Source organism: Heterocephalus glaber, unplaced genomic scaffold (genome assembly GCF_053883595.1).
Source record: "Heterocephalus glaber isolate CG9 unplaced genomic scaffold, H.glaber_assembly_v1.0 deba00001242, whole genome shotgun sequence".
Classification (NCBI taxonomy): domain Eukaryota; kingdom Metazoa; phylum Chordata; class Mammalia; order Rodentia; family Bathyergidae; genus Heterocephalus; species Heterocephalus glaber.
In genome coordinates, this window is record NW_028258224.1 from 20,270 (window position 1) to 42,137 (window position 21,868).

Genomic DNA, 21,868 nt, shown 5'->3' on the forward strand with positions numbered 1-21,868 from the left:
CTTTCTAAGCTGTAGGTTTACATAACATTTTTGTCCCTGGTGTAGAATACTTTACTTCTGATGTAAAAAAGACTACCCTTTGAGGATCTGTCATGATTGTTGCCAGGGTAAAGGGGCAACGTGACATTCCACAAAGCCAGGTGTGCCAGTGTAAGTGATCTATATATTTTTGGGGGCCAGGGATTTAGCTCAGTGGTTCTGCCGCCTGCCTCGCAAGTGCAAGGACCTGAGTTCAATCCCCAGTACCAAAAAATTTTAAAAAATAAAAATATATAAATAAATAAAAAGTGATCTACATATTTTTTTTCCAAGTTCTACTCATCCCTGTTTTTTTTTTCCATTTTTATTAATGCATATAAACTGCATAAAATATTGGATTTCATTGTGATATTTTCATATTTATACTATGTAACATTACAATCACATCCATTCCCCCTTAATCATTTCAACTTACATATACACCCTTCTAAACATACCAGAGTCAACTTGCAAAGGAAAAGGCTCTCTTGTTTCTTGGCAGCCTTTTATGAACATCAACCTGTCGCTGTCACACACACACAACACCTGTGAAGTAGTTTCATGAGATCTCAAGTTACCATATAGGAAATCAAGATGATTATGAATCTTTGAAAACTTACAAAGAATTGATAACCATGGTAAAACAATCTAATGAATTACACTGGCCAAGAAGTCTGATAAGAAAGGCATTTACACCCAGCATGGAAGAATGCTGTAACTCTTTGTTTCACAAATGAAAAATCACATTGGAAGAAAGTTGCTTTTATAATTATTTATAGAAGCTATCAGACATACTATTTCACTTACTTATATGGTATCCAAAACAGTAGCCAAAACTAAAACTAAATTGCCTGTAGCATATAATTATGCATTCTTTTAACGTGCATTAACTTTAACGCTGTTAAGATTTATTTGCTGACTTGTTATTAATTCTTGTCAATGCATTAAGCTTATTTAAACTGTGACCTCATAAGAGCAGGGACTGTAATTCATATTTGCAAACACTGGCTCTAGCACACTTCTGGATTTAGTGTAGTTGCCTGAGCAATCTTACCAAATGAAAGAAAGCTCAGTCTCAAACAGATCCACTTGAAATGAATTCCTAACCCTAAATCTCTAAGCTTACTACTTACCTCTGGTATACAAGCTCTTGTGAAACCGAACAGGCCATTGGCATTGTCACTCTTTTGTATTACTAATCTTGCTGTACTATTGTCTTCAGAAATGTGAGCTCCTCCATACACAGAGACTAGTTTAAGAATGAATAATTCTTCTCCTTCCTCTTCATTGTCATCTCTTGCAGAAACAATAAATGATTTGTTGGTTTCTCCCTGCCTGAACTCCAGATATCCAGAAATGGGTGTAAATCATCCTTCGCAGGCATAGCATGAAACTCATAAATTTTTCTCCAGGGTCAGTTTCCGTTCATAGGCCCTCACGTCCTGCAGCACACCTGTAAATCTGTCATGGCCATTCATGCCTGCCCCAATTCTCAGTATTCCAGGACCTGAAATTAGACATGGGTTTAAATGCCACAATATCCACAACTATCCTGTCCTAAATATCAACTGTGATTCAGAAAATGGGACTGATTTAATGAAATATATTTGTGATGTGTAACATTTGCATACCTGCTATATAGTCAAATAAAGGTTACGTTCTATTATGGTCCAAATGACTAAAGTAACCACTAGGATTTATGATATTTTATACTAAAAAAATTGGTAATCTGCAAATTAAATGATGTCCTTAAAAGGACCGTCTATCAGTCTGTCAAAAGCATTTGACAGAAAAATAACTAACACACATTATCTATGCATGTATGTGGCATGATAGACATTTGGATAAATATTTCTTCTATAATATTTTTAATCAACTTGCCCATTGAAAAATAGAATGATTGGCTGGGGATTTAGCTCAGTGGTTTCGCCGCCTGCTGCGCAACCGCAAAGACCCGAGTTCGATCCCCGGTCCCCCAAAAAAAAAAGAAAAAAAAAGGAAGAAAAATAGAATGATTTAGCTCAGTCATAATTTAAATGTCAGTATTATTATTATTTGAGAACTTCAAAGCTTAATGTGTTAGAAACTCACCCTGAGTTGGAGAATTCAGCAAAAAAAGTTTCTGTGGATCAAACATATCTTTACCATATAATAAATAGAATAAATATAGAATTGGAAATATTTCTTTCCAGAAATATTATATGCAAGTATTAGAGACTTTTTATAATAATAACATGCAGCCCAACTCTATCACTGTAACTCAATATAATCATTTGCAGCATTTTACCAGCTCTTATATCTTTCCTGTTCCATCTGTAATAACTCACATAAGACAAAAGCTTGGTAGTGATTTTGGAAAAAAAAAAAGTCCAAGTAATGCTTCCTGTTGATGGTCTCAGTGAAAGCAGCTTACAAGTCCCTACGCAGATGGCTTTTAGGGCAGTCATGCGTACTGCACATTCAACAGCCCACTGCAGTTCACCACCTTCACCACCACTGCAATATACACTCAGGGTACAGAAGCGATCATGTCTCTTTTAGTTTTATTTCCACGATACACTAAAAAGAACACTGACATAGGAGTTAAAAGCTTAAATTCAAGTCTTGGCTGTGAATGCTGCCTATTTACCAATTTTGACTTCTATTTCCTTATCTATTAAATATGCAAGGAACTATAGCAAAGTCCAATTTTGGCAATATATGTAGAAACACCTTATAAATGTAAAATACTCTACAAATTAGAGGCACTGGGGCTGGGAATTTAGCTCAGTGTCATTGCACCTGCCTTGTAAGTGCAAGGTCTTAAGTTTGATACCAGGTACTGCAAATTAGAGGCATTCTAAATGCTTTCCTTCTATCACTAATCCTCTGGAACAAACACAATCAGTATTTCTCTAATTGTAACTACTTAAGTTACAAGCTAAATAATCCAAAATACAAAAGCTATAAAGATATCAGTACATACATAATTTTCTTATCCATTCAGCTGTTAAACAAATAGATTGACTCCATATCTTGGCATCTTGCTTCCTTTCCTCACTGCTAGGACAAAATACCCAACACCCAAAACTGAAAGTAGTAGTTTATTTTAGCTCACAGTTTAAGGTTTTAGTCCATATTTGGGAGGGTCCAAAAGCAGAACAGCATGGTGAAAGGGCTTCGGCAGAGGAGAGCTGATTATTAGTGATGTTTAGCACTTTTTCATATACTTGCTGGTCATTTATGTAGCCTCTTTTGAGAAACATGAGTTCAGATAATTTGTGTATTTTTTAGTCAGGTTTTTTTCTGTATAGTTGAGTCCTTTATATATTTTGGAAATTAATCCCTTGTTGGATGAATAGTTTGCACATAGTTTCTCTCATTCTGTAGTTGTCTCTTCACATGTTGATTGTTTCCTTTGCTACACAGAAATGTTTTGTTTCAAGTAATCCCATTTGTCAATTTTGCTTATGTTGCCTGGACTTTTGAAGCTATCAAAATTTTTTTTATCCAGACCACTGTCCTGAACATTTTGCTCTATATTTTTTTCAGTACATTGAAAGTCTCAGAACTTACACATTTAAGTCTTTTTTTTTTTTTAAATTTTGAATGTGGTGAGAGGAATTTAGTTTCTTTCTTCTGCATATGGATATCCAGCATTCTCAGCACCATTTTTTGAAGATTTTCCATTGTCCAATATATGATCTTGCTGACTTTGTCAAAAGCCATTTGGCTGTGAATATATGGACTAATTTCTGGTTTCTCTATTCTGCTCCATTGGCATATGCATCATGTTTTTTATGCATCATGCTGTTTTGATTACTATCATCTTGTAGTATTCTTGGGGTCAGGAATTATAATGACTCTAGCTTTGTTCTTTTGGCTCAGGATTCCTTAAGCTACTCAAGGTCTTTTGGTGTTCAAATTTTACAAAGTTTTTCTTTTCTGTGATGAATGTCATGGGTATTTTAATAAGAACTGCATTCAATCTGTAGATTCCTTTGGGTGGTATGCATATTTTAACAACATTAATTCTTCCAATCCATGACCTTGAGATGTCTATTTTTTTCTGTTTTAAATTTCTTCATCAGTGTTTTATAATCCACATTGCAGAAATCATTTACTTCCTAAGTTAAATTTATTCTCAAGGTTTTTATTACTATAGTTCTTTGAATGGGATTGCTTTATTGTCTTTTTTCTCAGCAATTTCATTATTGTGTATCCCCAGTGCCACAGGGAAAAAGCTACTAATTTTGGTATGTTGACTTTATTCATCACTTTCAACAGGGTTTTTTTGTTGTTCTTATGTTGTTTCTTGTTTTTTGTTTCTGGTGAAGTCTCAGATTTTTCTGCATATAAAATCATGCTATCTGTAATCAAGAATAATTTGACCTCCTTTCCTACTTGGATCTCCTATTTCTTATTATTATTACTCGAGCTAAGACTTTCAATACTATATTAAATAAGAATGTTATATGTGGACATTCTTGACTTGGTTCTGGTCTTAGAAAAAAATGAGTTCAGCTTTTTCCTATTCAGAATGACATAAGCTACAGGTCGTCATTATTTTTTGCTTTAGTCTTCTTATCAGTAGATTCTTTCTCTATGTAATTGTTGATTGTTTTTAATCATGAAGGGATATTGGTCTTTGCTGAATAGTTTTTCTATTAAGATTATCCTATAGGTTTTAATATTTTATTCTGTAGATTTAATATGCTTATCAATTTGCATATTTTGAATCACCCTTACAATTCTGGGATAAATCCCACATGAGTATGGTATACAATCATTTTATATGCAGTTAGATTCAATTTTCGAGAGGATTTCGAATGTCTTCATTTCAGGCTGCTGTACCACACCCAGCGCAGAGGAGTAGAGCCCTGTCCAGAGCTGAGGAGGTGAGCCTTTTGGCCTACCGTACTGCTGCCCCAGTGCAAAGGAGAAGAGGTCCCCAGAGCCGAGCAGCTGAGCTTTTTGGGCTGCCATACCACCGGACCCAGGGCAAAGGAGCAGAGCCCCACCCAGCACCAAGGAGGTGAGCAGCAACCCGTTTCCCCACTGAAATGAGAAGACACATAAACAAGTCTCAAAAACAGACTTACAGATCACGTAAAACGAGATGGAACAATGCGATACTCAACCACATGGCCTCCCTGAACTGGCAACAGAAGAGGATCTGGAAAAAATTAAATCAGAAATAATTTCTCAGATAACAGCAGAGATTGTGGCCATAGTGCAAGACATGATTAAGAAATCTAGAGTAGACACAGACTAAGAAAATAGAGGAGCTCAGGAACATGATGGAATGCCAACATAGGAAACAAATGAACTCCATAAAACAGATGCAAACAGATTCCCAGGGGATGAAAAACTCCACCAAAAGTCTACGCAGCAGAATGAGCCAATGTGAGGACAGAATTTTAGATACAGAAGATAACATTGCAATTAGTGACCGGGAAAAGAAAAATTTTCTTAAAATAGTAAGGGACCACAAGAAATCAATCCAGCAGCTGCTAGACCATATACAAAGAAGAATAACATAAGACTGATCAGAGTCAATCCAGAAACATGGAGAGAGTGCAGATGACATAAAAAAACTGTTCACAAAAGGGATGGCAAAAAACTTCCCAAGAAGGGGAAAAGAACTTGACATACAGATAAGTGAGGCATATAGGACTCCAAATACCCTTGATCAAAAAAATCTACACATAAGCAAATAATAGTTAAGATTTTAGAAACTCAACAGAACAAAATTCTACAAGCAGTTAGAGAAGAGAAACAAATCACGTATAACGGAAAGCCCATCAGAATGACAGCAGAATTCTCAATGCAAACCCTCAAGGCAAGAAGAGCTTGGAGTGACATATTCCAAGCCCTAAAGGAAAACAGCTTCCAACCCAGATTGATGTACCCTGCAAAACTATCTTTCAAAATGGATGGAGAAATAAGATACTTTCATGACAAAGAGCACCTTAGGAACTTCATGAACCCCAAACCAGCACTTCCAAAAGTTTTAGACAATATGCTAGGAAAAGACAATGAGGATCACAACCCAAGAAGCCCAGCAGAATGAATCCATCAGGCACAACAAGAAATTAAACACAAAGGGGGAGAATCCAACAAAAAGAAAAACTCATGGCAATGATGTCACTACGTATCAGTTATAACCATCAATGTAAATGATCTCAATTCATCAATCAAAATATATAGACTGGCAGAATGAGTCAAGAAGCAAGATCCAACAATATGCTGCATACAAGAAACACACTTAATTCAAAAAGAAATTCACAGACTGAAAGTTAAAGGGTGGAAAACAATACTCCATGAGACAGGAACCTGAAAAAAAGCAGGTGTAGTTATCCTCTCTGCAGATCAAGTGGATTTCAAACCAATACTGATTAAGAGAGACAAAGAAGGACACTACATCCTTGTAAAGGTAACAATCCAAGGGGAAGAGATGACAATCATTAATATCTATGCACCAAACACTACTGCGCCCAACTATATAAAACAAATATTAACGGACATGAAAAATCACATAAGCACTAATACAAGAGTAGTGGGGAACCTCAGTACCCCACCCTCACAAATAGATAGATCAACTAGACAAAAAATAAACACCAAAATACTAGAACTCAATCGAACTCTTCAACAAATGAACTTAGCAGATGTTTACAGAGTGTTCCACCCTACAAAATCTGCACATTCTTTTCAGCTGCACATGGGACATTCTCCAAAATAGACCACATACTTGCGCACAGTACATGTTTAAGTCCAAAGGAACTGAAGTTATCCCCTGTATAATATCAGACCAAAGTGTGATGAAATTGGAGATCAATAGCAAAAGAAACCGAAAGAATTTCATAAACACATGGAAACTGAACAACACACTTCTGAATAACCAATAGGTCACAGAGGAAATTAAAGAAGAAATCAGACAGTGCCTACAATTAAATGACAATGCCAATCCAACATATAGCAATCTATGGGACACAATGAAAGCAATCTTATAAGGGAAATTCATAGGAGTGAATACTCACATGAAGAAAACAGAGCGAACCCAGTGAAACCACCTTATGCTGAACCTCAAGTTTCTAGAAAAAGAGCAGGACAAACCCTCCCTCATACAAGGGAGGAAATTATAAAGATCAGAGCAGAAATCAGTGGAATGGAGACTAAGAGAATGATACAAAAAAAATCAATGAAGCCAAGAGTTGGTTCTTCAAAAAGAATAAACAAAATTGACAAACCTTTAGCCAACCTTGTCAGAAAATGGAAAGGCCCAAATCCATGCAAGTAGGAATGAAAGGGGTGAAATGACAACAGACCCAGCAGAAATCCAGAGGATCATCAATACCTACTTCCAGAACCTATACGCCAATAAAATGGAAAACACAGAAGAAATGGACAGATTCTTAGACATGTATGAATTACCAAAATTAAACGATGACCTAAAAATTCTAAAAAACTCAATATTAACCAATGAAATTGAAAATGTAATTAAAAACTTATCAACTAAGAAAAGCCCAGGTCCTGATGGCTTCAATGTTGAATTCTACAAGACATTTAGAGAGGGACTACTGCCACTACTGTTTAAACTCTTCAATGAAATTGAAAGGGAATCAATACTCCCAAATTCATTCCTGGAAGCAAGCATCACCTTGAGTCCCAAAGCAGAGAAAGACCCAACCTAAAAAGAGAACTATAGGCCAATCTCACTAATGAATGTAGATGCAAAAACCCTTAATAAGATACTGGCAAATAGAATACAGAAGATCATCAAGAAGATCATACACCCTGATCAAGTGGGATTCATCCCAGGGATGCAAGGATGGTTCAACATACACAAATCAATCAATGTAATACACTATATCAATAGAGCCAAGGACAAAAACCATATGATTATCTCCATAGACACAGAAAAAGCATTTGACAAAATCCAACATGCATTTATGATAAAAACCCTACAAAAAATTGGAATAGATGGTCTCCACCTCAATCTGATAAAAGTCATCTATGAAAAACCAACAGCCAATATCATACTAAACAGTCAAAAACTGAAATCCTTCACACTAAAATCAGGAACAAGACAAGGATGTCTACTATCACCACTCCTGTTCAATATAGTTTTGGAAACATTAGCCACAGCAATTAGACAAGAGAAAGAAATGAAAAGAATAAAGATAGGAAATGTAGAAGTCAAACTGTCATTATTTGCAGATGACATGATACTCTATACAGAAGAGCCCAAGAATTCCACCCAAAGTCTTCTAGACTTAAGAACGAAATTCAGTAGTGTAGCTGGATACAAGGTCAACACCCAAAAAACAATAGCTTCCCTCTATATGAACAACAAACTCACTGAGACAGAAATAGGGCAAACAATTCCTTTCACAATAGCATCCAAAAAACTGAAATGCCTAGGAATCAACCTAACAAAAGAAATCAAAGACCTCTTCTCTGAAAACTATAGCACTCTGAAAAGAGAGATTGAAGACGATAACAGAAAATGGAAAGACATCGTTTGCTCCTGAGTAGGAAGACTCAACATAGTGAAAATGTCCATACTTCCAAAACTGCTATATAGATTCAATGCAATCCCAATGGAAATTCCAGCAGCATACTTCAGGGACCTTGAGAAAACAATCCAAAAATTCATTTGGAACAAGAAGAGACCTAGAATAGCAAAAGCAATTCTAGACAACAGAGACATGGCAGGGGATATCACAACCCCCAACTTGAAACTATACTACAAAGCCACCGTGATAAAATCAGCATGGCACTGGCAAAGAAACAGAGCTGAGGACCAGTGGAACAGTTATGAAGATGCAGAAACAACTCCAGACACACTCAGCCACTTCATCTTCAACAAAGGAGCCAAACACCCTCACTGGGAGGAAAGATAGCCTCTTTAACAAATGGTGCTGGAAAAACTGGGTTTCAACTTGCCAAAGATTAAAACTAGACCTATATCTCTCACCATGCACTAAACTGAAATCCAAATAGATTAAAGGTCTAAATATTAAAACAGAAATGCTAAACCAGCTGGAACAGAGGTTAGGTAGAACCCTTGAAGACACTGGTGTAGGAAAAGATTTTATGAACAAAACCTCAGTCACCCGTGAACTAACACCAACAATCAACATGTGGTATCTTTTCCTACTGAAAAGCTTCTGCACAGCAAGAGAAACCACCAGCAGGGTGAAGAGACAACCCACAATGTGGGAAAAAATTTTCACCTGCTGTTCCTCAGACAAATGTCTACTATCTTGAATCTATAAAGAACTTTAAAAAATCAGACCTCCCGAATTTAAAGACCCAATCCAAACATGGGCATCTGAAATGAACAGATATTTCTCAGAAAAAGAAGTAGAAATAACAAATAAACATATGAAATAATGTTCAACATCACTGGTCATTCGAGAGATGCAAATGAAAAACAACGCTGAGATTCCACCTCACCCCAGAAAGAATGGCTGCTATCATGAAATCAACCAATAACAAATGCTGGCGAGGGTGTGGAAAGGAACCCTTCTCCAATGTTTCTGGAGGGAAGACTGGTGCAACCACTGTGGAAATCAGTATGGAGATACCTCAAAGAACTAGGGCTAGAGGTCCCATTTGACCCAGCTATTCACCTGCTGGGGATCTTCCCCAAAGAATTAAAAGAATCATACCACAGCGATGTATGTGCACCCATGTTTATAGCGGCACAGTTTGTAATAGCTAAACCTTGGAAACAGCCCAAATGAACATCAACTGGAAATTGGATAAAGATGTGGTTGTTTTTATAAAATGGAGTACTACTCAGCCATGAAGAAAGAGAAACTAGAGACATTTATAGCTAAATGGATACATCTTGGGCCATACGCTTAAGTGAAATAAATAGGACACATATGTGTAAATATCAAATAATTTCTCTAGTGTGAGAAACTGAAAGTATAAACAAAGATTAAAATGAATAATTGATAATTTGAAATAGAAAAAGGTCCAAAGGTGTAGGGGTGGTGGGAGGGGAAGGAGAAAGGGAAGAAGGGAAAGGAAAAAGTATGAGAAAAGAAAAAAAATGGAAACAAAATTTATGTAAATATGGAAGGGTGGAGGGGATGAAGAGTGCACAGGCAATGGGAAAAAATCAGAAGGAAGATGCATCATATACGGGTACAAGCACCTGATGATAAATGTAAACACATTGGATACCTAAAATGCACCAATCAAAGAACAAAAAAAACCACCACTGTTCTTATGGAGGTTCTGTTTCTTTTCTTCAATTAATGTTCACTGGGTTGTTGTAAGCTTTGGGTTTATTTCTAGTTTTGAAAGTATTGATTTCGATAATTTTCCAAGTATCCTCTCCTCACTGTCATGCAGAAATGAATTATTTAACTATTCAAGAAATTCTGCCTCCTCCCAAGACTTTGTAACAGTATTTCTTCAGGTGTCCCAAGTCATTTTAAAACCATCAACTTTAATCTTAAAAATTTCAAACATTATTTCCCTTCACTAACAAAATCAATTCAAATTCAATTAAAAATTGCAATGCTGAAATTCCCAGACAGGCATCTCCAAATCTATCCCCATATAACTTTTGACCCTGGGCGCCTTTCAAACACTTCTCAAAAGATATACTCATTTCATATTAGGATGGGCAAACCATAGTACACAGACCGTTATTTCACTGGCTGGAAACTAAAAAAGATCTCTACTGTTCTTAAAGATTGTGAAAATAAATTTTAAAAAGATGAAGAGTGAGCATGTGGCTTGCAAACTTAAACGGTTTACTCACTGGATCTTCAAAGAAAAACATATTTTATTTGTGGTGGTGCTGGGACCTCAGGGCTTGCTGCCTGCCAGGCAAGTGTTCTCAGCCCCAGGATGACACTTTCTATCTACTACACTTGGAACCACTCTGAAATTGAAGTTAAAACTTCACTGAACTCCAAAAAGATGTGTCTCTGCTAAGGCTTCATTAACTGTAACAAATACAGTACCAGAAACTGTGTTGCTCAACCACGCTAGTACACAGTATTGTTTGAAAATTATATATACTGGCAAACTTCTTACATATGGTACTTAAATGGAAAAGATCAACATGCTAACAAATCCATCCAGCTTCTCAATGATCCTCAAAATTGTTCTGACTCTCACAACCACTCATGAGAGAGAGAGAGAGAGAGAGAGATTATGCTAATATTCCAAATGCATAAAGTAATTATCACAAGAACGTCTGTGCTGAAGCAACTGCTCTGGATTCCTTTTTCCCACTCTGAGCTCCACACTCTCCACCCTTTCCCCCATCTCAGGCTCCTCACCCTGAATCCCTGCTCCCACCTCCAGCTCCTCACCAGCTAACCTGCTCCCATTTCCAGCAGCTCACCAAAGAAGGTGAACCAGTTTCTTACCTTACTAAAACAAAACCAGTGAGAACAAGCTCTCTTAACTTCTTTTAGAGCTACTTTTACATTCCCCCTAACACTTCTCTATATAATTCTTGCTCTTGTATTCACCACCTCAGAAGAGAGAGCAGCTCTCCTCCTTCCACAGTTAGCTTCACAAGTTGTGCCCTTCATTTTCCCATGCCAAATATTCCAGACTTTGCTCCTTCAAGTCTTCCCTTTCTTGGATCCTCCATCTCACTCCCTCCCCTGAACCTTTCCCTTCAGTCTTTCCTTCTCCTAGAAGCTAAAACTCTTCCCATGAGCCAACGGCCCTTCCCCCTCTTCCCATTCAGTGACAAGGTTCTTGGCCTACTTCCATTTTTTTATCCTTTTATTGGTACATTTTAGGCGTACAATATAATGACATTCATCATTGCAGATATGCACCTTTACATACTCTCTTGGTTCTTATTTTTTCCCCTTCCCTGCCCTCCCTTCAACCCCTCCATCCCTCCCTATTTACAAAGACTTTGTTTCTATTTGTTCATTTTCTCATATTAATTCCATTCCCTTCTTTCCTTTCCCCTACCCCTCCTATTTCCACCTACTTTTCTTATAAGCTTCCATAATTCTCTTACTTGACCAATGTTTCCATTATCAAAATCAATGGCCTCCCTCAATTTTTAAGCTTTTCTATCTTTTTGCAGTATTTGATCAGATACTTGTATTTTTCTAATCTTCTGTCATACCAACTCTCCTGGTTTTATTTTTCTAAATACTCACATATTACACCGTTAACCTGATTTTTAATTCCTTTTATCTCTTCAAGTTTAAAAGTTTTCCCAAAGTACATTTACCTACGGCCCTTTTCTCTCCATGATGATATCCCTTGAAAATCTCACCACATCTTCAAGTTCCACTTCCACTTTTACAAAGATAATTTTCCAATCCATAATCTTTATTCCTGGATGACCTTTCTCTTCCTTTCTCTCCCCTTCCCATCTTTTGGATCTTGCCATCTATCTAGTCTTTGCAATCTTTCTCCATCAACTCTCACCTCTGTCCTCTCCTATCCATCCCTACCGTTGCAACCCTCCTTTACACCACCGCAGCCCGGAGTCTAGTAGTGCTTTGACAACCATGCTTCTCCTTTCTCGGTCAATGTCCAATCCATCTAGGCCCTGCTGTCGTGTTCACTGTGAACTACACTTCTGATCAAGTCGCTCTCCTACTTAAAAATCACTCAGTGTACTAAATGCTACTGTACTTAAAGTGGCTCATATGATTTTTAAAAGAGAAGAACCAACTCGTGCCTTCCTACAGAATGAATGCCCTGCTCCCAACCATAATCAGGCTCTCCAGGACTGGTGCCAAACAATCTTCCAACCTGCTTCCCACTTCCTCCTCTTTCAGAAACTCTCTTCCAGCCAGACTGTTCTCTTGCTGAGGGACCCTGGTGACTACCACCCTGCAGTTCCAGCACCAGCCGCACACATCCAAAGCTTAGCACTACTTGTTACAATTCTAATCCTACCTTTTCCTGAAAGTCTTTGCCGATCTCCTTTCCCATTTCCAACCTGAAGTACGATTTCCCTCTTCTGAGCTCCAGAAACACTGCCACGGTCAGTCATCACTGCAACTCTCATCAGGTGTCTTCTGGGGGACAGACCCCAGCGGGTTGGAGCTTGGATTTGGGGAAATAGTTTCCAAGTCCTGATGATTCTGGCTGCGGATGTGTCTGTGGTCATTTTAACACAGCTGTTAAAATCTCCATACCACGTTTCAGACAGGTTCTCACACCAAACCCCCCAGCCAGACAACAAAGGGTGGAAAGTAGTGGCAATAACTTGCACGGAGAGACATCCAACCACATCCCCATTCCTATCAGGAGCCGCCTGAACAAGGGCTTCACTCACCGTTGGTGTCACTAAGACAGCAGCATTTCAGTTTTCTGTCAAGCTACAGAAAACAAGGGCTATAAATGGAGAAGGAAAAACCTTCCAGTGCTTACATTTTTAAAAGCCTACAATTTTAGATATTAAAACTCTCCAGCAAGATGGAAGTAAACCGGTATCAATCCCCAGGAGCATACTGTCTGTTCTAAACGCAGGGCAACCTAACGTCAGTCCACGAGAGGCAGCCAGTCATTTTTACAAAGTCTGAAGCTGGCTGTTAGCACTAAGGTAACTTTTGCAGGCACAGGGCTGAGCGCTGAGCCCCGGATCCTGGACACAGCCTAAGCCCCTTCAGCGTGGGTCCCCATCTGCCCCATCTCTGTCCAGGCTGCAACCCCTGCAGGCCTGGCGCCCTCTCGCCCCCTTGAGAGGCCCAGCCTGACGCCCTGGTGGGTCCCAGGCTGCTGCAGGGTGCGCGCCTTCTCGGGGGCCCCCGCCAGGACGTCGGGCGGGAGCTCCCCCGCGAGGCCGGCCAGGTTCCCGGAGGCCGCGTCCATGCGCGCGCGGCTGCTTCTCTAGCTCGGGCTACCCAGGCGCGGAGGTCAAGAGTGGCTCCGGACTCCGCCTCTCTGCACTTCTTACTCCTGCCCTTTACCATGTCCTCCCAGACCCTGTTTGGAGGCTGTGGGTCATTTTCTGGTGCAGCCTCAAGCCTTGCCTGCCTGCTCATCGCCACCGTTATGGGCCACCGTTAGGGGGGAGGGGACTCCAACGGCAGAGTGCGTCCCCTCCCACACGCAAGTTCCCACCTCCTCCTTCCCTGGCATGTGCCCCCTCTCTGGCCTGAGCTCCTCAACGCTGTCTCCCAAGTCCCTTGTCAGTTCAATTTCATCAAATTGAACTGCAGGTGACCCAAACAATCGGGCTGATTTTCTTTTTTTACTAGAAATAAATGTTTTTAATATATTCCCACTAGTCACTTGTCCATCTTTCCTTCCAAAGTATTCAAACAGTCCCACTTTTCTACCCATTCCTTATAACTATATAACAAACTGAAAGTTCTGCATACAAATGTAACTATCACACACACAAAAAATCTACAATGAAGTAACATAGTGCTCTCTACCCCGCAGATGCAACAAAAATGTTTATTAAAACTTTTCTTTGGGCTGGCGATTTAGCTCAGTGGTTCTGGCACCTGCCTCGCAAGCGCAAGGTCCCGAGTTCGATACCCGGTACCAAAAAAACACTTTTCTTCAAATAAGGCATGAATTATTACTACAGCCAATATTTCAAGATAGGATAACTATATTTAAATCCAACGAGACGACCATGGTACTCTAGGGATACTGCTACTTGGGAGACGATAAAGATAATATTTACTTCCCTCCCATTTTGACATCAATCATCAACATTGTTTTCAAAGAGTCAGTTACTACAATTAATATGTACCTGACATATGCAAAAGAAGGGGAGCAGGGAAGAACCCGTGGAAAGACACTTCAAGATCATAAACTATATTTCCATCCACTATTCTATCCCGATGAATAATGATTTATCTTAAAAGAGAAAAACGTTGTTGTTTTTGTTTGTTTTGTTTTTGTTTTGTTTTTTGGTACCGGGGATCGAACTTGGGACCTTGCACTTGCAAAGCAGGCAGCAGAACCACCGAGCTAAATCCTTGCCCCAAGAGAAAAACTTTGAAAATAGTAGACTGGATAAATATATATCAAAACACTATAATCTACCACACATCAAAGTAAATATTGAGCTTTAAAGTTCAAAATATTTATTTAAAATTGTCCCTAGAATGAAGAATAGTAGCTTAATGCTTCCAAACAATTCCTGCTTTTCCAACTTGATATCTAACTAAGCTTCTCTTTTCAAACTTGAATATATCAAATGTATAAAAAATGATGGAAAAATTCTGTAAGATTTTCCTTAAATGCATGACATAAATGAGATACAAACAGTAACAAATCCAAAGTATACCTTTTACTTTTATAAGGAAAGTAAAATAAATTCTATTAGAAAATGTGATTTCTCTTTGAATGGGGGAATAAAATGTATACTCTTATTTTAGCATACCCAACGTTAGACATTAACTACAATAGCCCCCTTAACTGAGCTATCTCCATTTACCTGTCCTACCGTAGCCAATATAGTTTTAGCCCTTTACTAAATATAAATGTGGATACGGCATTCTAGCCACTCTCAACTCACTATTTTTGTTACAATTAAGAACTTTTAATTTTTTCAGTGCTGGGAACTGAACCCAGCACCTCAGCACTGAGCTACATTCCAAATCTTTTAAAAATTGTTTATTTTGAGATAAGGTCATGCCAAGTCATTCAGTTATTCAGGCTGGGTCTGAACCTGGAATCTTCCTGCCTCAGCCTCCCAAAAGGCTGGAATTACAGGCATAAGCCACTCCATCCAGCCATAATCAAACACTCCTGATCCCAGTATAACTGAATTACATGCTAAACAAGTCAGTTGTTATTCCCAAACCTGTTTAGGCCAGTCCACTTTTTATTCTTACACAAATGAATTACATTAAGTCTATGGACTGCAGTCCAGAGTTGAATGTAAACTAAGTAGAATGACTCAAAAGTGAGTTATTCCTTTCAAAGGTGTTACACTAGGGCCGGGGATTTAGCTCAGTGGTTTCGCTGCCTGCTGCCCAAGCGGCAAGCACAAGGACCCGATTTTGATCCCCGGTACCAAAAAAAAAAAAAAAAAAAAAAAAAATGATGTTACATTAGATAAAGGTGACACAATTGCAAGATGTTAGGGAACGTCACAGAAAGAGCCCAGAATCAGTTTTTCAAAAGTACCTTTCAACTCTCACTCCACTTTAGGGGAAGCAAAACTGGAAACTAGATTGTACATAATTATGGATACAGTTAACACAGTAACAATTCTCAGCATCACAAAAGATGACATTTGCTCAACATGAAAAACCTGGCAAATGAATATATATTTATATATTTTAAGCTGAAAATAAGATGTAAATTTTATATGATTTTCCTGATTTAACTCTTTCCATAATTTATGAAGTAAATGTCCCAATTTCACTGGATATGAAATATTACATACCTATACAAAACAACACTACATAGTGATAAGCACGCCAAAATAACTGATGAAAAAAGTGTAAGAGGGCTGGGGATTTAGCTCAGCAGTCCCGGGGCCTGCCTCTCAAGCGCAAGGTCCTGAGTTTGATCCCCGGTACCAAAAAGAAAAAAAAAAGTATTAGAAAATATGCTCCACCAAAGCATGGATGTTCATTTTGTTCACAGATGTATATGGTTCCTGACTATAGGTGATGCTCAGTGAATCCTTGTTGAAGAGAAATAGGAACTCACCATGATCACAGCCTTGCTAATGCGGATGGATCCCCTTCAGCCATACTCTGTCTCATCTTCAGATCTGTAGTAACTCAGAGTATTATTCTTCAAAACTACCCAACGATCCTGCCACCCATGAATGTAGTTTGCCCACTGGGGGTGGAAAAGGGAAGGCACAGGAGGAAAAAAAATATCAAAGTCAGAAATCCAAACTTTTAAAACCAAAACATGAGTTCTAATTTAGTTATGAGCATAAGCAATAAAATGGTAACATGAAAAGTTGAGATTTTTGAGACTATATGATTTTTAGTCATTTTTACAATAGTTTAATAGGCAGGAAATAAAATACAACACTTTCTTATCTCTAACATCTGAAGAATCAAGCCAAAGCAAGATTCTGATGCAAAGTTCTGCTTTGTTCTTTGCATGCTTTTATCCTCCCCCTCCTCACACCTTCATGACATTTAGAAACGGTTCTTGGCCCTGTCACAATGAACTCAGTCAACAGAAAAGTAAGTCCAGTTATAGTCTCTCTCTCACACCAGGTACTGCGCCAAGGCTTCTAAATCAACAGAAGTGTGGGGCCAAGCACTGCCAAAATTCTCCTTTTATTATAAGTTAACCTCGTATGAAAACTGATGACAGTCATAACGACATCAAAGTAAAAATACCAGATGAGATCTTCAGTCCACATCAACTTTAATTCTTCCCCTATAGAACTCAATACTACGTATTTAAAATGCTCAGTTCATTTTCCAAGTTTCTCTAAGGATATATTTTCTAATTAATTGGTATCTGGGGTGGGGGGGGAACCAGAAATCAAACTTAGGACCTTGCACTTGGCAGGCAATCATGGCACCAAAGAGATAAATCCCTAGCCCTGGTTTATTTTCTAATAAATTGGTTTTTGAAAAAATACTTGGTATATTCTCCTTGGTATATTCTAATTCTGTACCTAAAAGTGATTTCTATGTCACTCAAACACTGATGCACAGAAATCACCATCAATAAAATGGCAAAGAAAAAAATGGAACTTCTATGAGAAAACTTAATTTTGCTTGTTTTTCTTTATGCTCTGGGGTTTTAAGTATAAACAATTCCAAAAAATATCTACTAGTTCCAAAAACTACTTCCAAATTGATTGTTTCCATGTAACGAACTGGCTCAGGTTCTTCACCTGTGGAGAAATCTTTCTTTTCCTATTCCCTAATTGAGCATGTTTGAGATAGGTTCAACTTTTAAATCTTTAAAGCCCATTTTTACAACCCTCTGTAAGAACTCACCTATACTAACAATCTCTAGGGGCTCCCTAGTCACTATTCCTTATTTGTAACTGCTTTCAACTTACCACCATTTAGATACCAACTTCAAGTAAATGACTGTTACAAACAAAACTGAACTCTCCTTCTTCTGCAAGGTGTTCTTCCCTCTGTTCCTATTTTCTTGGCTGTACACAATTCTGTAGTCAGGCAGACTCAAACCTCGTGTAGGCTTACAGTACATTACATGAACAGAATAGCAGATACAAGATTAAATAGACTCAACTACTTCACTGCTTCCTGTGAAAAGAGCTTTGAGAGGTTCATTTCTTGGAGCCTGTGGTTCTCTACCTATTGTCTGAATGGCTGAATAAAATAATGAAAATGCTTAGTCACAGAAGATAATCTGTCCCTTCTCATTCCTTATAGCTCATCACCGAATTCTATTAATTTTTCCTTCACATTAAACCCTTAAGATATGCACGCATAGCCATATTTATAGTAGCACAATACATAATAGTTGAATCTTGGAAGCAGCCTAAATGTCTGTCAAAAGATGAATATATAAAGTATGGTATTTATACATAATGGGTGCTACTCAGCCATAAAGATGGGTAAACTTGTAGGAAAACGGAGGCACCTTGAAACCATAATGTTAAGTGAAATAAATCAAACACAGAAGAAGGTTAAATATTACATGGTTCCTCTTCTATGAGAAGCTCAAAATACAAATACTGTAAAGAGAAAATAAAAGACAGTAGAAGCGTCGGGAGCAACGCTACATAATTTCAGGGTAAAATCATTTGGTTAGCCTAGTTCTCTTGCCTACAGCCCACCTATGGAATTCTGAGACTTAACTCCATTTTGGCCTCTGGTCACAACTGAGACCTCAATGATCCCGTGAGGCTGTGATTCTCCAGGACAAGAAACATCCTGGGAGCTGAAAACATCCTGGGAAGAACAAACATCTACTCCGTTCCTCATTGTTCTTGGACTGTTACATCTTGTTTAGGCAGGATGTGCTGAACTCCCTGCAAGTCTTTTGTTACATTTGTTTCTCCTGATGTGGTGCAGTAAGCTGGGGGCTTTCCTCTTCGCCTCCCAGAGCAGCACTGATCAGACCCAAAGCTCAGCTTCTTCTCAAAGTCTCAGGTTTCTACCTTTCCTGTAATTAATTCCCCTCGTGCTGCCTTGGCTCGCAGGAGATTAGAAATTACTGCAGAGATTCTAGTAATGTCCCCTTGCCCTGGTTCCCTACAAGGAAGGAGGGAGATGAGGGACTGAGATGTGTCATCTACAGGTACCAACACCCTCCCCCAAGAAATGTAACTATTACCTACAGCAAACATGTACTAATTTAAAAAAGGGAAAAAATTCAATCCTTACATTAGCCTTGTCTTTCACATATTCAATTATTCAATAAAATTATCAAGTTTCTTGATTCCTGAGGCCTAATAACTTTGTCTAGTATCTTCTGCTTCTTCATAAATTACATAAACTTATTTACACAAAAGGCATATTGCCCACACGTGCCTACACATTAATTTTATTGTGACTCCAGCTCCTCAATTTACATGGGCAGCTTCCCACTGCCTATTTTAACAATGGATGGATTGGTATTTAAGACTCTCCATATATTTACCCTTAAATTTAGTGTCTAGCACACAGTATTTGCACGCCTAGCTTATGAAACTGTCAATGTCTCTTGTTAGACCATTTCCCAAGGGACCAGAGAGTCCCAAGCAATTATGTACCTATGATGTGTATTATTTCAGTATAGAGAAATCCACAAATTATAGAAGCTCCAGGACTCTACTCAGTAAATTTGAGCTGCTATTTGGGTTTTTTTTTTAACCAGGGATTGAATTCGGGAGCTTGCACCTGCAAGGGAGGTGCGGTGCCACTGAGCTAAACCCCCGGCCCTGAGCTGCTATTATTGTACCTGGAAGGCAAGTTTTCACCTTCGCTCTCAGGTTCATTCCCTTACTTCCCCATTTAACAATTCAGACAAGGCAATATTCTAGACACGACAAGAGAATCCAAACTCCTGTAGCCTACAGTCCAGCAAGCACAAATTTAAGAACAAAAAAAGATATACTTAGAACGAGAGTCAGAAGCAAATTGAAAAAAAAAACACTATGGGAAATCAAGGGAAGGCTGTCTTCAATGACCAGCAAAGAAAAAGCTCTATGAAAAGGGCAGCACTGACAGGGACTCTCAGAATTTTAGGCAACAGGTAGGGGCGAGGATTCAGAAAACCATGGGGGAGATTGAGATAAACTTTATTTTACCAGGCTAAGCTGCTTTCAAGACCTACTAAGGTGTAAGTCTTTTCCCAGCAATGTTTCACCTTGACATGTGTGATGAGCACCTAAAATCACAATCTATCCACTATTCTGGGAAACTTTCATAAGGATTTCAGATTATTATATAGAAGAAAAAAACTTTGGACTGGCATATTTTTAATACAAATTCAAACACTCTCCTGTTTCAGATCCATTCTATCCTAGGGGAGAAGAAATTAGTGTTGGGACTTATTGACATTACTCCACAGAAGGAAAAGAACAAAAGCTGAGTTGTAACTGTTGTTTCAGTATCAGGTACGGTATTCCTCATATGGTTCATAACTGTGAGGAGCCCAACTGCTTCCCCATAGCTACAATATACACAATATTTGACCATGGTGAAAAACGAAACCTTTGTTGTGTCAAGCACTATAGATAAGTAAATGATCAAGTAAAGAACTTGAAATATGTAACGTGTTCTTTAAACTTAAAAACAGGTACCATCCCCAGTGTGTGTATTTAATATAAAGTACTCTTGCTACAACTAGGGCTATGTAGCTCAGTTGTAGAATACTCAGCTAGCATTCGACAGCCCCTAGCTTTGACACCCAGCACCTTCAAAAAACAAAACACCCTTAACTAAAAGCTTCCAAAAAACAGATATAACCATAAATTTTTGAATTTCAGGGAAATGTCCTTCACAGTTATTAAGAATAATACCAAAGGGCTGGATTTAGCTCAGTGGTTCCGCCACCTGCCTCACAGGCACAAGGTCCAGAGTTCGATCCCCAGTACCAAAAAAAAAAAAAAAAAAAAAAAGAATAATACCAAAAGCTTTATTCCTGTTGATTCTACATACAGAGCAACAGCCAAAATTGAACCTATTACCCTTGATAGTGGTCAAATACTGCATTTGTACACACTTAAATACCAAGGAGATAGTCTTCCCATTTTTTAATCTCTGGTATATCTACTATTCTACTCTGCATACAGTTAATACTGTACTCAGAGCAGGAGACCTTTATTCACCAGTTACACCCCTCCTCGGCACCTTCAAAAAAGTGATAACAGGTCAAAAGTACAGCATGTTTTATAAAACAATATTACAATGATACTAATATGACAATCTGCTTCTCATCTAATGAGAAAAGTGATGAAACTCTCAATAAATCATTGAAAACAACACACTTCACACTTCCCCATCTGAAAATGTTTATCTATTACACGGTATGGTCAATGCAGAGTTCTAAATTGTAAGATACATTTAATCGAAAGAAACCCTGGGGAGATTCTATCAACACACAACACAATTTGTCAGCTATATAACGAAAAGCCTTGAGTTTGACATACTCATGCCTTTCCTACACCGCTTCTCATACATAAAAGCCTAATATGAAACAATCCCACAAATGATGTCCGAATGACTCAAAGATGGAAGCAGAGTGATTTCTTAATAGCCAGTGGTTGCACATGACCTGGTATCTGATGACCAGCTTGTTGAGGGACTGGCCTCAGCTCCCCCTCTCCAAGTTAACAGCTGGCTCCAGCTATTTCTGAAAGTTTCACAGGAAGGGAGAGAAGTAGAAAACGCTATGAGTCTACTCATAGCAAAAACTTTTTAAAAAAGCATTATCAAGAGATCACTCAATTTCAGTCCTGTACATGACTGTTTACTTTGCTAAGATTTTGGAAAGGAGTTTTTAA

At 38.4% G+C, this 21,868-nt stretch overlaps 1 long non-coding RNA gene across 2 annotated transcripts; it reads right to left on the reverse strand.

Moving 5' to 3' along the window:
* Nucleotides 1-1,424: 1,424 nt before the first annotated feature.
* LOC147828175 (uncharacterized) lies at nt 1,425-20,681 on the reverse strand. Of its 2 annotated transcripts, XR_015451206.1 has the most exons (5): nt 17,969-20,681; nt 16,639-16,773; nt 13,292-13,350; nt 12,910-13,113; nt 1,425-1,525 (listed from the first exon to the last, which is right to left on the reverse strand). It is a non-coding gene; the product is annotated as an uncharacterized LOC147828175 (long non-coding RNA). The 2 variants fall into 2 exon arrangements; XR_015451207.1 differs by lacking the exon at nt 13,292-13,350 and having other exon boundaries at nt 17,969-20,674.
* Between the last annotated feature and the right edge of the window lie 1,187 nt (nt 20,682-21,868).